At 44.6% G+C, this 14,736-nt stretch overlaps 1 protein-coding gene across 1 annotated transcript in view; it reads right to left on the bottom strand.

Moving 5' to 3' along the window:
* The window catches only part of LOC146967081 (transcription factor COE3-like), a 71,963-nt gene that overhangs the window by 34,803 nt on the left and 22,424 nt on the right, over positions 1 to 14,736 (bottom strand). The window lies entirely within an intron of this gene.

A 14,736-nucleotide genomic window follows, 5' to 3' on the forward strand; every position in this document is an offset into this window, starting at 1 on the left:
TCTCTGCTGTCACCGTCTCCCTGGAGACGCAGGGATGAAGGAGACAAAGAGCACACACACACACAGACACACACACACACACACACACCCACACACACACACAACCACAGACACACACAGACACACACAACCACACACACAACCACACACATCAGACACAAACTGTTCGTTTTACTTTTCAACTATGTTAAAGAGCAGAGTTGTGGCTGTGATACTCGTGTGTGTGTGTGTGTGTGTTGCCATGCAGCATCAGGGTGGTTTCTATGGTAACGGGGTGTAAACACACACACAGACACACACACAGGAGGACAAAAAGACAGCAGTCCCTCTCAGGCTGTTTCTGGTCTCTGAGGGTCTGAGTATTGATTACCCAGCATGCCTTGCTGCTCCTCTCTAATGAGCTTACAGAAGGACAAAGTGCTGACACACACACACACACAGACACACACACAGACACACACACACACAGACACACACAGACACACACACACACACACACACACACACACACAAACACACACACACACACAGTCTCAGTGAACCTTTAGTACAGTTCTGATCCCACCACCGTTCATCTGTGATCAATAATCAATAATCAATACAGGAGCCTGAGACCATGAGAGGAGTCACCTGGTCACCTGGTCACCATGGTTACCTGGTTACCTGGTCACCAGCAGCAGCTCCTCTGCTCAGACTGAAGGTCCAGGTCACATGACCCACCACCAGGTGACACACACCTGTTCTCCACCTGGGGGGCGGAGCCAGAGGACTGGCCCTCCTCCATCTCCTCCAGCTCCTGTCCTCTTTAGCGATGCACCGTATATGCACCGATAACCGAATATATTCGGCCGAATATTGCAAAAAAAAAGCAATATTCGGTATTCGGTGGAATGAGTGTAATGGTAAATTTGAATATTCCTTTGTTTTAATCACTTGTGACGTCCCTACCCCCTGCTTTCCTCCCAAGGTATCAGAACTCCTTTGTTTGTTACCCATTTGTGTATTCTAATGTCTAGACCTCTTAACATGTAACCCTGCAGGATGCCCCAGGTGTGAAAATACACCCTCAGGGGTCGGTGCCAATACCTGCAACAGACAAAGAGCATTGAAAACACACTGTCTGAGTATTGGACCGGCCCCTGCAGCAGACAAAGGGGTGTGGCATATCTGAGGGGGCGTTTCCTCAGGTATAAGTGTTTCGGTCTCCCCATTGTCTTGGTCTTTTCATCAACATCACCCACTTGGGTCGAACTGACCTTTCCTTGCAAGGAAATAAATTCACCAGCAACAGCAAACGGCTAAGAATTTCCACGACATGAGCGAAAAGCAAGGCCGAATATTTACAAAATATAGCCGAGTGACGGGACCGTTCCCGTAGCAACGCGCCTTTTTATAAATCATTTAAAAACCAAACACCCTGAACAGCTGAGTATAGGCAACGAGAGGGAGAGAGTTAAAACTAAAGCTCCTCGTCCCAGCTGTCGCCCACTCCGTCCGTGGCCGACAGCTTTTAAAACAGTGTTTCCCAACCTTGGGGTCGGGACCCCACGTGGGGTCGCCTGAAATTCAAAAAAAAAGAGAAAAACTTTAAAACCACTTTCGGTATTCGGTATTATTCGGTTATTCGGCCAAGCGTTTTCATTTTATTCAGTATTCGGCTTCGGCCAAAAAATGCCATTCGGTGCACCCCTACTCCTCTTCCATCTCCTTCTCTCCTCTCCTCCTCCATCCTCTCCTCCTCTCCTCTCCTCTTCCATCTCCTTCTCTCCTCTCCTCCTCTCCTCTCCTCTTCCATCTCCTTCTCTCCTCTCCTCTCCTCTCCCCTTCTCTCCTCTACCATCTCCTCTTCCATCTCCTCCTCTCCTCTTCCATCTCCTCTCCTCTCCTCTCCTCCTCTTCCATCTCCTCTCCTCTCCTCTCCTCTTCCATCTCCTTCTCTCCTCTCCACCATCTCCTCCTCCTCTCCTCCTCTCCTTCCCCTTCTCTCCTCTCTACCATCTCCTCCTCTCCTCCTTTCTTCTCCTCTCCTTCCCCTTCTCTCCTCCTCCATCCTCTTCTCTCCTCTCCTCTTCCATCTCCTCTTCCATCTCCTCTTCCATCTCCTCCTCTTCCATCTCATCTCCTCCTCCTTCTCTCCTCTTCTCCTCTCCTTCCCCTTCTCTCCTCCTCCATCCTCTTCTCTGCTCTCCTCTCCTCTCTACCATCTCCTCCTCTCCTTTCTTCTCTCCTTCCCCTTTTCTCATCCTCCTCTCTACCATCTCCTCCTCTTCTCTACCATCCCCTCCCCTCCCCTCCTCTCCTCTCCTCGTCCATCTCCTCCTCTCCTCTCCTTTCTTCTCCTCTCCTTCCCCTTTTCTCCTCCTCCTTCTCTCCTCCTCCTCTCCTCCTCTATCCTCTCCTCCTCTCCTCTCCTCCTCCCTTGTCTCCTTCATCTATTTCCTCCTCCTTCTCTGAACGACAGCGAGGTCGTAAATCTACACACACGACAGATTAAGCTTTCAATTTGTTATATGATAAGTAGGGAAGACCCCACACACACACACACACACACACACACACACACGCACACACCCACGCACACACACACACACACACACACAGACACACACACACACACACAGATACACACACACACACAGACACACACACACACACACACACACCATTACTGCTCATATTTACGAGCAGGAAATTAGGACGCACAGCAAATTTATCTCCGGGAAGAACAGAAGTCACACATGCACTGACACTGAAAACACACACAGTGAACACACACACACACACACACACACACACACACACACACACACACACACACACACACACACACAGACACACACACACACACACACACTGTTGGAGTTAATATGCTCTATGAGGTAGAAAATGTAGTCACAGTGTGAGGAGGAATTATACTGACGGTAATGTAATGCCATGCAGCGATGAGTGTGTGTGTGTGTGTCTGTGTGTGTGTGTGTCTCAGTGTGTGTGTGTGTGTGTGTGTGTGTGTGTGTCTGTGTGTGTGTGTGTGTGTGTGTGTGAGAGAGAGAGAGATTTAGTGCTGTTGGCAGCTCTGCCTGTTAATCTGATGCTCTCTGTGTTCAGGTTCTTAACTCACAGCAGCTGCTGGTTAAACACGGTGGTGATGTCACTTCCTGTCCGCGTCCAGTCCAGGAAGTGATGTCATGACAACCGTAAGTAAATAAATATGTAAATAAATCACACACAGACAGAAAACAACTAAAAACAAAAACAAAAACACAGAAAAACTCCTGACTCTGCTGTGATGATGTCACATGCGACTGGAGCCAATCAGAGTTGAGGTTTGATCCAGACAGGAAGTCACAACCAGGAGTTGTTTTTCTTCATGTACCTTGTTACGTATTTGCCGCTGCTGCGTTAAGGATACGACAGATATTTAATTAACATCCATCTAAAAAGTCTGACGCGTTTTCTAAGATACAATATTTACAATTAATATTAACTCATTGAGTGCTGCGCTCCTTTCCAAAATTTTAGTCAAGTGTACCGGCAATTTGTAGAGCCATAGTGTATTCTATATTATTGCCACCAACACATACTGTACATACACATACTCATTTGAAAAGGTTAAACTTTATACTTCAAATGGTCACAAACCGTTTGTTTCTACGTGCCTCTGTTCCTGAGAAAACTCCAGCCAAACATGGCTGGGTTTCACCAAAATCCCTCCTTTTTTTCTAGAAAAGGAGATAGAGCGTCTTTTCTGAAAGGTGCTCTGTTTGTGGGAACGAAAAACGAGAAATTACATGGTTGGCACTCAATGAGTTAAAGCAGATATCATCGGCACGGCCGTTTCGGCTAATGCTGTGTTCAAGGCAGGCTTTTGAAACCGTAAGTTACAGCTTCAAGTCACAACTACGACTTGGTAGCGTTCCAGGTAACCCGTAGCTCGTGTTTTTACCGTCCTGTTGTCTGTGAAAGTTCCCTATAACGGCCACTCGTAACTTCCGACCCGTGAACTCGTACCAGATCGAACTGGTATGACTTCACAGGAAGGAAAAACACAAAGTACGAGTTTCCTTGAACGCACCATGAGTTAGCAGCCCCCGCCCTTGTCAGGCATCAATTGGTCCTCGTGCTACGTCACCACATTCACGCGCATCCCTTGGCTGCACACACAGCCCTTCATGCCGTTCTCTCCCCTCATTGGATAACACTTGTATCCCACAAGGAAAATTTTCTCCTCGGGTTACAGCAGAGCAGAGTGACGGAGAGACTCGTGTTTAGGCTGAAATACTTCATGTAAGTGATTGCTGACGGAAAATAGGACTATTTAGGACTTATATTAACAAAAACATTCCACTGATATCTGCTTTAATTGTAATTTCCCTCTAAAACAACTCTGTGTGGTAACGTTGTGTTATTATCTCATAGCGTGGTGAATGTGCAGGTCACAACTTGTCCACCAGAGCGTTTTGGAGTTGTTGGATTGTGTATTTGATGAGTTTGATGAGGGAAACCAAGAAATCCCATAATGAGCCTCCGTAGCGTAGCTCTGAGCAGCTCACGGCTCTGCTCCGCCGTTCTAAAAACAGCTTGCACCGACAATTAAAGGTAACGAACCTACTGCTATGACTATAGGGATTATTATGGCAATGGGACAATTTGACTAAATGTTGAACTATCCCTTTAAAAGTAAAAGCCAGACTAAAGGGAACATGAATAAATCATCTCAGCCGGAGCAGCAACAAAAACAACAACTTGTATTTAATATGTAAATGAGCTGAAACGTTGCGCTGCTGTTAACGAATACATTAGAATACTAATTAGAGCAAGTCAGAGATAATTAATGACAACTGTCAATTAGCAGCACAGAGTTAATTGATTAACGAGCTGATGACGACCAAAGAGAAACTAAAGGGAGGAGGAGGAGGAGGAGGAGGAAGCAGCTGCTGTCAATCACCCACACGGCAGAAACATATAGATCAAATTGCAGGGAAAAAGGGAAGAAATATATCTCTGATAAGAAGATGCTCCAAGCAGCACCGTGCAGGTGATTCAAGCTTTGGTACTTTCTCATCTGGATTATTGTTCACCTGTCTGGTCAAGTGCAGCTAATAAAGAACTTTGTAAGCTGCAGTTGGTGCAAAACAGAGCTGCACGTCTTGTCCTTCGGTGCTCAATGAGGAAAAGCAGAGACTAAATGCATGCTGACCTAGCCTGGATGAAAGTGGAAGACAGATTGAAACGAAGTCTTCTAACTTTATTTAGAAATATTTGTGTTTTATTTGTGTTTTAAAACAACCGACTTGCCTTTACGCAAGGACATTTTTAAAAGCAAACTGAAGACCTACCTTTTTAGCCTTGCTTTTAACTGACTCGTACTATTTCTATTATTCTGAAACATGCATTTAAATTTAATTTATCTTATTTCCTTATTTATTTGTTTACTATTATTATCTTTTTTATTCTATTTTAATTCACCCATTCTTTTCTCTATTTTATCCCACTACATCTGCTTATTTTTACCTAGTGTCTTTCTGGTCTTCTCTTTTTTATCTATTTTACCTCATTTGATATAGTATCTCTCTTATCCTCTCATTTTATCTATCTTATTTCATTTTACCTAGTGTCTTTCTCGTCTTCTCAATTTTATTTATTTTACTTCATTTTATTTAGTGTTTTCCCCACTGCAAATGAGTGAGTGTAAGACAGCGTTTCCCCGATAAAATCCAATGTTCTAAAATTATTGTGTGAATGTGTATGTGTTTGCGAATCTATGTTTGTCTCCCTAACATGTTTCCCTATGTCTCCCAATATGTGTCCCCTATATTGCTTGTTTTTAACATGTAAAGCACTTTGAGCTGCCATATGGGCATGAACAGTGCTATACAAATAAAGCCTGATTGATTGATTGATTGATTGATTGATTGATTGATTGATTGATTGATTGAAGAATAACATTTGTTCAAAACAGACATGGTCATGAAACAAGACAGGTGAGAAAGGGTCATGTTATGATTCCTAGACCAAGAACTAATACCATGAAAAAAACAGTCATGTTCAGAGACATTTCTGAGTGGAATAAGTTTCCCTTAATTACAACTCAAGCAACAAGTAAAGAATGTTTTAAAAAAACAGCTAAAAAGGTTTTTTCTTGGGTAAAGGCCTGAAAACTCTGTGACCTGTTTTTGCTGATTTTTTGATTTTCTTTTTATGAAATTTGACCTCAGTGTTTTTGGTAACTTGTTGTTTTATAAGCAGGTGTTGTGTGTGTGTGTGTGTGTGTGCTGTATATGTGGGTGTGAGTGTGTGAGCATGTGTAATTCAGAAATTAATGTTGAAACTGTATTCATGTAAAATATTATTGTTAGTTGAACTGCAGGTTTTTAACACGGAGCCCAGGAAGAGAAGCTGTTGCAGTAGGAACAGCTACTGGGGAAACAAATAAACATCCATCCATCCATCCATTGTCCGCCGCTTATCCGAGTCCGGGTCGCGGGGGCAGCAGTCGGAGCAGGGATCCCCAGACTTCCCTCTCCCCGGACACTTCCTCCAGCTCTTCCGGGGGGACCCCAAGGCGTTCCCAGGCCAGCCGAGTGACGTAGTCACTCCAGCGTGTCCTGGGTCTTCCTCGGGGCCTCCTCCCGGTGGGACATGCCCGGAACACCTCACGAGGGAGGCGTCCAGGGGGCATCCTATACAGATGCCCGAGCCACCTCAGCTGGCTCCTCTCGATGTGGAGGAGCAGCGGCTCTACTCCGAGCTCCTCCCGGGTGACAGAGCTCCTCACCCTATCTCTAAGGGAGCGCCCCGCCACCCTGCGGAGGAAACTCATTTCGGCCGCTTGTATCCGGGATCCAGTTCTTTCGGTCATGACCCAGAGTTCATGACCATAGGTGAGGGTGGGAACGTAGATCGACCGGTAAATCGAGAGCTTTGCCTTTCGGCTCAGCTCCCTCTTCACCACGACGGACCGATACAATGACCGCATTACTGCGGCCGCCGCACCGATCCGCCTGTCGATCTCGCGCTCCGTTCTCCCATCACTCGTGAACAAGACCCCAAGATACTTAAACTCCTCCACCTGAGGCAGGAACTCTCCCCTGACCTGGAGGGTGCAAGCCACCTTTTTCCGGTCGAGAACCATGGCCTCGGACTTAGAGGTGCTGATTCTCATCCCAGCTGCTTCACACTCGGCTGCAAACCGCCCCAGGGCATGCTGAAGGTCCTGGCTCGAGGGAGCCAACAAGACCACATCATCTGCAAAAAGCAGAGATGAAATCAAGTGGCTCCCGAACCGTACCCCCTCCGGCACTTGGCTGCGCCTAGAAATTCTGTCCATAAAAATAATGAACAGAACCGGTGACAAAGGGCAGCCCTGCCGGAGTCCAACACGCACCGGGAACAGGTCTGACTTACTGCCGGCAATGCGAACCAAGCTCCTGCTCCGGTCATACAGGGACCGTACAGCCCTCAGCAGAGGGCCTCCGACCCCATACTCTCGGAGCACCTCCCACAGGATGCCACGTGGGACACGGTCGAAAGCCTTCTCCAAGTCCACAAAACACATGTGGACTGGTTGGGCAAACTCCCATGCACCCTCGAGCACCCTGCGGAGGGTGTAGAGCTGATCCAGCGTTCCACGGCCAGGGCGAAAACCGCATTGTTCCTCCTGAATCCGAGGTTCGACTATCGGCCGAATTCTCCTCTCCAGCACCCTGGAATAGACTTTCCCCGGGAGGCTGAGGAGTGTGATCCCCCGGTAGTTGGAACACACCCTCCGGTCCCCCTTTTTGAAGAGAGGGACCACCACCCCGGTCTGCCAGTCCAGAGGCACTGTCCCCGACTGCCACGCGATGCTGCAGAGGCGTGTCAGCCACGACAGCCCCGCAACATCCAGAGACTTGAGGTACTCAGGGCGGATCTCATCCACCCCCGGTGCCTTGCCACTGAGGAGCTTCCGGACTACCTCAGTGACTTCAGCTTGGGTGATGAATGAATCAACCTCTGAATCCTCAGCCTCTGCTTCCTCGACGGAAGGCGTGTCAGTGGGATTGAGGAGATCCTCGAAGTATTCCTTCCACCGCCCGACGATATCCCCCGTCGAGGTCAACAGCTCCCCTCCTCCACTGTAAACAGTGTTGGCGGAGCACTGCTTCCCCCTCCTGAGGCGTCGGATGGTTTGCCAGAATTTCCTCGAGGCTGACCGGTAGTCCTCCTCCATGGCCTCCCCGAACTTTTCCCAGACCCGAGTTTTTGCTTCCGTGACCGCCCGGGCCGCCGTCCGCTTGGCCTGCCGGTACCCGTCAGCTGCCTCGGGGGTCCCCCGAGCTAGCCAGGCTCGGTAGGACTCCTTCTTCAGCTTGACGGCATCCCTTACTTCCGGTGTCCACCACCGAGTTCGGGGATTGCCGCCGCGACAGGCGCCGGAGACCTTACGGCCGCAGCTCCGGACGGCCGCGTCAACAATGGAAGTGGAGAACATGGTCCATTCGGACTCAATGTCTCCAGCCTCCCTCGGAATCCGGTCAAAGCTCTCCCGGAGGTGGGAGTTGAAGACCTCCCTGACAGGGGATTCTGCCAGACGTTCCCAGCAGACCCTCACGATACGCTTGGGTCTGCCAAGTCTGACCAGCTTCCTCCCCTGCCAGCGGATCCAACTCACCACCAGGTGGTGATCAGTTGACAGCTCAGCCCCTCTCTTCACCCGAGTGTCCAAGACATACGGCCGGAGGTCAGATGACACGACTACAAAGTCGATCATTGACCTCCGGCCTAGGGTGTCCTGGTGCCACGTGCACTGATGGACACCCTTATGCTCGAACATGGTGTTCGTTATGGACAGACTGTGGCTAGCACAGAAGTCCAGTAACAAAACACCGCTCGGGTTCAGATCGGGGAGGCCGTTCCTCCCAATCACACCTCTCCAACAAATAAACAAATAAACAAATAATAAACATGAAGAGGGGGCGGAGTCTACCTGCTATACCTGCTGCACACACACACACACACACACACACACACACACACACACACACACGCACGGTAAACACTCTAAGTCTCTGAGTGTTTGATAGTGAATGAGGAAACTCGCTCCGTGTTCACAGCCGGCTGAGCTGCATGTTTAATTCATACCACACACACACACACAGACACACACACACAGACACACACACACACTGTGCGCTCATCGGTTCATGATTAGCGTGATGAGTGCGTGCGTCTCGACCTCTGACCTGGGCTGTAATTGGAGGAGAGAGGAGCTGTCAGCAGCAGCAGCGTGTGTGTGTGTGTGTCTGTGTGTGTGTGTGTGTGTGTTCTCTCCGTGTTCTTAGCGTGTTCTCAGGTCAGAGGACTCACACAACATACTACCAACATGTACTGTGTGTGTCTGTGTGTGTGTGTCATGTATAGGGTTGCAGTAGTCATAATATTTTACTCATCATTCATGTTTTTGTTGTTCAGTAAAAGAATTGATTGTTCATACAAGAATTCAAACTTGATAAAGTTCTACTGACAAATAAATATATTATATATTATAATATAATATATAATATAATAATTATAATAAATATTGTTGAAATGTTTTTTTATTGTATTATTTTGCATGACAAAATTAAATATTTACATGATACAGTTTGTTTAAATTACCGCCAATTTCCAGTTAATTCCCATAATTTCCCGTAATTCCCATGGAAAGTTTCCAATTTGGAAGTTCTACTCACAAATAAATCTGTTGAAATGTTTTTTAATTCTAGTATTTTGCATTGCTAGTCCCGATTCTTTGTATTGGAAGCTCCAAGAACAAACCAGAGAAGTCTTTCGTACAAAAGTAGTAACGTTTACTCAGGTCACAGATAAAGTACATCAGCGCTGGACTCAGAGTGACAGAGCTCTCGCAGGATGCGTAAGCAGGTCTTCATTGCAAATAGCAGCCTATATGTCTATTTATGACAAAACTCAATATTTACATGATACAGTTTGCTTAAATTACCGCCAATTTCCAGTTAATCCCCATAAATTCCCATGGAAAGATTCCAACTTGGAAGTTCTACTCACAAATAAATCTGTTGAAATGTTTTTTACTTGTAGTATTTTGCATGAACGTCTGCTTATGACAAAACTAAATATTTACATGATACAGTTTGTTTAAATGACCCCCAATTTCCAGTTAATCCCCATAAATTCCCATGGAAAGATTCCAATTTGGAAGTTCTACTCACAAATAAATCCATTGAAATGTCGTGTTTTTTTAATTGTAGCATTTTGCATGACAAAACTGAATATTTACATGATACAGTTTGTTTAAATTACCGCCAATTTCCAGTTAATTCCCATAAATTCCCATAATTCCCATGGAAACTTTCCAATTTGGAAGTTCTACTCACAAATAAATCTGTTAAAATGTTTTTTTAATTGTAGTATTTTGCTTGGATGTCTGCTTAGGACAAAACTAAATATTAACATGTTACAGTTTGTTTAAATGACCCCCAATTTCCAGTTAATTCCCATAAACTCCCATGGAAAGTTTCCAATTTGGAAGTTCTACTCACAAATAAATCCATTGAAATTTCATGTTGTTTTAATTGTAGCATTTTGCATGACAAAACTGAATATTTACATGATTACAGTTTGTTTAAATTACCGCCAATTTCCAGTTCATTTCCATAAATTCCCATAAATTCCCATGGAAAGTTTCCAATTTGGAAGTTCTACTCACCAATAAATCTGTTGAAATGTTTTTTAATTGTAGTATTTTGCATGGATGTCTGCTTATGATTTTAAATCCAGGTTAAAAACATTTCTCTTTTCACGTGTTTATAGCTGAGAACTTAAAACTTTATCTATTTTATTTTATTTTCCTTTTATTTGTTCTTGCTTTTAACTCTGTTTTCAGTGTTTTGTTTGTTTTTATTCTGTCTTATGCTTCTTCTTTTTTAATGTTTTGTCTTTATGTAAAGCACATTGAGTTGCCTTGGTATGAAATGTGCTATATAAATAAAGATGCCTTGCCTTGCCTTATGACAAAACTAAATATTTACATGATACAGTTTGTTTAAATTACCCCCAATTTCCAGTTAATTCCCATAAATTCTCAATAATTCCCATAAATTCCCATGGAAAGTTTACAATTTGGAATATTTCCAAAATTCCCCAGCTAAACTTCCCATGGAAAGTTTCTTTCTTTGCGACCCTATAGTCCTGTACAGTTTTCTGTGTGTGCGTTCCTTTGTTTGTCGACTCTGAGCTGTCCTTCGTCATATAGAACTACACACGACGGAACAGCTGTGTGTGTGTGTGTGTGTGTGTGTGTGTGTGTCTGTCTGTGTGTGTGTGTGTGTGTGTGTGTGTGTGTGTGTGTGGTCAGATGTGTTTGGGCCTGTCGCTCTAATTAACGCCAAATGCTGGACAGGTTTTCTGCTAATTAACATCCGCGGCTGGTTTGAACATGGAGCTAATTAACAGCTATTATGACTCTCACACACACACACACTCAGACACACACAAATTGCCTTTTTATAGCCACAGACAAAATGTGTGATTTTGCATACTTATGAAAAGTTGTGTGTGTGTGTGTGTGTGTTTCTGTGTCAGGTGGCATCACAGACTGAAGAACAGAGCACCAGCTGTTACAACACACACACACACACACACACACACACACACACAGACACACACACACACACACACACACACAGACACACACACACACACACACACACACAGACACACACACTACGCCGGGTCAAGGAGATAAAATGGCGTCCAGATGTGACACAGCTGGTTTCAGATGTAAACTGGTTGAAGTCCATCAGACTGTTACCGTGGAGACTCTCCCTCCTCCCCCAGCTCTCTGATTGGCTGTGACTGACGGGCCGAGGTCACAGCAGAGTTGTTATAGTTTAAACTGAAACTAAAACTACAACTAGTGCAACTCACCCATAAAGGACGTGCTAACCTGACTGCCCAGCGCTCATTGACCTCTTGGCAAAACGGTTTGCATCATTGAGCAGGGTTCGAACCCAGATAACACTAGCTACCCTAGCAAATAAGTAATCTAGTAAACTGAAAAAAAATAAAAATGACAATTCTTCCAAACAGAGATGCACCGATCCAGTTTTTTCCGATCCGATCCGATCAGATACCTGGGCTGAGAGAATCGGCCGATACCCGACACCGATCTGATACCACTGTTGAATGAATGAAGCGTATACCTCGCCATGTGAGTGAAGGCATCAGGCTTGACAGAAACATTTAGCCTTGTTAAGAAAAAAGGTAACAAATTAACACAGATATAAATGTACTTAATATTTTTGATTAACAAATAACAAAGTGTAGGCTACATTAGCAGCTGTAACTGTATTGCTGTGTATGAGAAATGACTGGATGGGAATGCTGGATTGGCCTCATTCATCCGATATCCGATCCAGCTAATCAGTCAACATCGGAGCTGATATCCGATCTGGGTATCGGATCGGTGCATCTCTACTTCCAAAAACAAAGAACTAACTAAAAACTGTAGTGACCAATGATAAACTAACTGTGCGTTCACACCAAAAGCGTCGGGGAGCGACACGGCGGCCGTAAGCCATTCATTTTCAGTGGAGACTGGCATCAACGGGCAACAAATTAGAAGTTGAGAGAAGTTCAACTTTATGCAAATGAGGAGCGTCTTGCAGCGGGAGAAATTGAGAGCGCCTGAGTGGACACATGAAAGTCCCGCCCCTCTGGCCGCCGGCCGCTGCAGCTGACAGCCGGTGAACAGAGCTGACCGTGCTGCTGACGCTCCCCACGCTTTTGGTGTCAACGCACAGTGAGGTGAAGTAAAGTCAGATGATGTTTGGAAGAGACAATAAAACCTCAAAGCGATAAAAGGCATCAGATCAGTGTGTCAGTGACTGAGGCTGCAGTTCCTCTCCTCACCACTAGAGGCAGTAGAGGCCGTTCCTCCAGAGACTCACATCCTCTTAATAAACCACAGAGGAGGAGGAAGGTCAAAGTCACATGACCTCGACCCCTAACCCTGGTCCAGAATCCAACATGGCCGCCCAGGACCAAAACTCTGAACTGAACCGGGTCCAAGACTCACATCGGAGAAATATTATGATTCCTCTTCCTCCTCCTCCTCTTCCTCTTCCTCCTCTTCCTCCTCCTCCTCTTCCTCCTCCTCCTCTTCCTCCTCCTCCTCCTCCTCTTCTTCCTCCTCCTCTTCCTCCTCTTCCTCCTCCTCTACGGCAGACAGACGGGGTCAAACGCAGCGCCAGGAATATTCAGACTCTGACATTTTACTGCTAAACAACTTAATGTCAGCTGTCAATCACTGCTGCTTTCACACACACACACACACACACACACACACACACACACACACACACACACACACACACACAGGTTTTCCCGGCCAGAGAGGAGAATCTGGTCCTGGGTTTCCAGGCGGATGCAGAGAAGAGGAGGAGGAGGAAGAAGAAGGAGGAGGAGATAATTAAATGAGATAATGAGGAGTCCATCATCTCTCTCCTCTCAGCAAATGAAAACAGACAAGTGGTCCTCCTCTTCATCACAGTGAGGAGGAGGAGGAGGAGGAGGAGGAGGAGGAGGTTATTAAGAGTCCACACACACAGAATTCAAATTATTTAAACAATGAGAACAATCGAAGGTGAAACTGTCGCTCCAACGAGTTCCTTCCACAACGAGGCAGATTAACGTCGTGCATCGTGACGTTCGGGGAGTAAACATGTTGATAAGACAAACTGTTGTGTTGCTGTTGTGCGACGTAGAGCTGCAGCTTCAGATATACAAACAGAGTTTTTTAAATCGCCCTTTTATTGGTCTGGGTTACGTGTTCCTACACTACACACACCGTTTGGTTTTATCCATCTCAACTAGCCCCACTACTAATAATATTTAGATTTCCCTTCTTGAAGGTTTATATTGAGTTGGTGAAACTTAAAGGCCCCATGGCATGAAAGATGTGATTGTGGTTATTTTTTGGTGCTTGGGGAGGTCTCTGGGCCACGTATATAGATGATATAGATGTATATAGATAGACGTATATAGATGATATAGATGTATATAGATGATATAGATGTATATAGATAGACGTATATAGATGATATAGATGTATATAGATAGACGTATATAGATGATATAGATGTATATAGATGATATAGATGTATATAGATGATATAGATGTATATAGATGATATAGATGTATATAGATGATATAGATGTATATAGATAGACGTATATAGATGATATAGATGTATATAGATAGATGTATATAGATGATATAGATGTATATAGATGATATAGATGTATATAGATGATATAGATGTATATAGATGATATAGATGTATATAGATAGACGTATATAGATGATATAGATGTATATAGATAGACGTATATAGATGATATAGATGTATATAGATGATATAGATGTATATAGATAGACGTATATAGATGATATAGATGTATATAGATGATATAGATGTATATAGATAGACGTATATAGATGATATAGATGTATATAGATAGACGTATATAGATGATATAGATGTATATAGATGATATAGATGTATATAGATAGACGTATATAGATGATATAGATGTATATAGATGATATAGATGTATATAGATGATATAGATGTATATAGATAGACGTATATAGATGATATAGATGTATATAGATGATATAGATGTATATAGATAGACGTATATAGATGATATAGATGTATATAGATGATATAGATG

This window comes from Trachurus japonicus, chromosome 19 (genome assembly GCF_045865225.1).
Source record: "Trachurus japonicus isolate A0001 chromosome 19, Traja_1.0".
NCBI lineage: Eukaryota > Metazoa > Chordata > Actinopteri > Carangiformes > Carangidae > Trachurus > Trachurus japonicus.